This window comes from Arachis hypogaea, chromosome 2 (genome assembly GCF_003086295.3).
Source record: "Arachis hypogaea cultivar Tifrunner chromosome 2, arahy.Tifrunner.gnm2.J5K5, whole genome shotgun sequence".
Lineage (NCBI taxonomy): Eukaryota > Viridiplantae > Streptophyta > Magnoliopsida > Fabales > Fabaceae > Arachis > Arachis hypogaea.
Genome location: NC_092037.1, coordinates 38,637,078 through 38,639,662, shown reverse-complemented (window position 1 = coordinate 38,639,662; position 2,585 = coordinate 38,637,078). Strand labels below are relative to the sequence as shown.

Sequence of the window (2,585 nt, the reverse complement as noted above, 5' to 3'; positions counted from 1 at the left end):
TTGGCGTTCAATGCCTTTCCAGCTTCTCCAGATTCGGCCTCTACCCCAGAGGTGATGGCCTTGAACTCTTCTCTTCGATTCACTTCAGCATTACTTGGAAGAGTGTCAGGAGGCGTCTCAGGGATCCTCTTGCTTAGTTGACCAATTTGTACCTCCATGTTTCTAATAGAGGACCTTATTTCATTCGTGAAACTATGAGTGATCTTAGTGAGACTGGAGACTAGAATGGGTAAGTCAGAAAGACTCTGCTTAGGAGTCTCCATGTTCCCTTGAGAAGATTGGAATGGTGGTCTGTTGTTGAACCTATTCTAGTTCCTTCCACCTTGGTTATTAAAACCTTGTTGAGGTTTCTGTTGATCCTTCCATGAGAGGTTAGGATGGTTCCTCCATGAAGGATTGTAGGTGTTTCCATAGGGTTCTCCCATGTAATTCACCTCCTCCATGGTGGGTTGATCAGGATCATAAGCTTCTATTTCAAAAGAAGCTTCCTGAGTACTGCCAACTGTAGTTTGCATTCTAGTTAAATATTGAGAGATCATATTGACCTGTTGGGTCAAGATCTTGTTTTGAGCTAATATGGCATTCAAAGTATCAACCCCAAGAACTCCTTTCTTCTGAGAGGTCCCATGATTTACAGGACTTCTTTCAGAAGTGTATATGAACTGGTTATTAGCAACCATCTCAATGAGTTCTCTAGCTTCTGCAGGTGTTTTCTTCATGTGGAGTGATCCACCAGTAGAGCTGTCCAATGAAATTTTGGACAATGCAGACAGACCATCATAGAACACACCTATGATAGACCATTCTGAAAGCATGTCATGAGGACATCTCCTTATCAGTTACTTGTATCTTTCCAAAGCTTCATAGAGGGATTCTCCTTCTCTTTGTCTGAAGGTTTAAACTTTCAGTCTGATTTTGCTCATCCTTTGAGGGGGAAAGAATTTAGCCTAAAAAGCATTAACCAGCTTTTTCCAAGAGTCAAGACTCTCTCTAGTTTGAGAATCTAACCATAACTTAGCTCTATCTCTTACAGCAAAAGGAAAGAGCATAAGCTTGTAGACTTAAGGATTTACTCCATTGGTCTTAACAATATCATAGATCCGCAAGAATTCAGCCAAGAACTAATATGGATCTTCCATTGGAAGTCTATGAAACTTACAGTTCTATTGCAGAAGAGAGACTAACTGAGGCTTAAGCTCAAAATTGTTCGCTCCAATGGCAAGTACAGAGATACTTCTGCCATAAAAGTCAGAGGTAGGCATGGTGAAGTCACCAAGAACCTTTCTGGCATCTCCTTTAGGGTTGGCCATGTCCTCCCTTTCTTGTTCAAAACTTTTTGGAAGGTTTCTTCTGGAATGTTGTGCTCTAGCTTGTTGTAGGCCCTTCTTTAAAGTCCTTTCAGGTTCAGGATCAATATTAAAGAGGGGTTCTTTATCCCTGTTCCTGGTCATAAATAAGAAGAGAAGAAAAGAAAGACAAGAAGCTTCTATATCTGATTTGAGTATAGAAGACTCCCAGTGAGATGTGAAGAAAGAAGAAGAACATAGAAAAGTAAAGATAGAAGATGAGAGGGGAGAGTAATTCAAATAAATAGAATTGGGGAAGAGAAGAATTAGAAATAGAAAAGATAAATAAGAATTAAAATATTCTTGTTTTTATTTTATTTATTAACAGATTTCAAAAATTAAGTTAAATAATTTAAAAAGAATTGAAAATTTGTTAGTGAATTTTCAAAAATAGGAGAGAGAGAAGAAAATTTTCAAAAATTAAGAGAGAAGAGTTAGTTAGGAAGTTTTGAAAAAGAAGAAAGAGAAGATAGTTAATTAATTAAGAGAGATTTGAAAGTAAGGTAAGATATACGATTAGAAAATATTTGAAATTAGAAAAGATAAGATAAGAAATTAAAGATTTGAAAGAGATTTGATTTTAAAATTTGAAGTTAGAAAAGATAAGACAAGAATTTGAAATGATTTGAAAGATAAGATTTGAATTTTGATTTTGAAAAAGATTTGATTTTAAAGTTTGAAATTTGAAATTGAAATAAGAAAAGATAAGATTTTGAAAAAGATATGAATTTTGAAAAAGATATAATTTTGAAAAGATTTATATTTTGATTTTTAAAACTAAGATAAGATAAGATAAAAATTTTGAACTTTAAATCTGAATTTTTAATTAAAAATTTCAAAACTTAATTAATGATAAGATAGAAAGATATATTTTTTTTGAATTTAATGAGGGGAGAGAAAAACAAATAAAAGACACAAAGCTTAATATTTTTAGATCTAGTGTACCTTATTTTTGAAAAATTGGAGGGAAAACACAAAGGGATACCAAACTTAAAAATTTTAAGATCAAAACAAAAAGAAAACACAAGAACACCTTGAAGATTGAGAAAAACACAAAGAACAAGACTAAAAAACTCAAAGAATACAAGAACGTGTAAAAGACACAAAACATAAAATTTTTGAAAACCAAGCATAAAATTTTCAAAAAATATAAAGAAAAACACAAGAAGACACCAAATTTAAAGATTTGACACAAGATTTATCCAAAAAAACTATTTTTTATAAGAAAGACTCAAAGTT

At 33.0% G+C, this 2,585-nt stretch overlaps 1 non-coding gene across 1 annotated transcript; it reads left to right on the top strand.

The window, feature by feature from the left end:
* The first annotated feature begins 808 nt into the window (after positions 1-808).
* LOC112767061 (small nucleolar RNA R71) lies at positions 809-917 on the top strand. The gene has a single exon (XR_003184700.1). It is a non-coding gene; the product is annotated as a small nucleolar RNA R71 (small nucleolar RNA).
* The last annotated feature ends 1,668 nt before the right edge of the window (positions 918-2,585 follow it).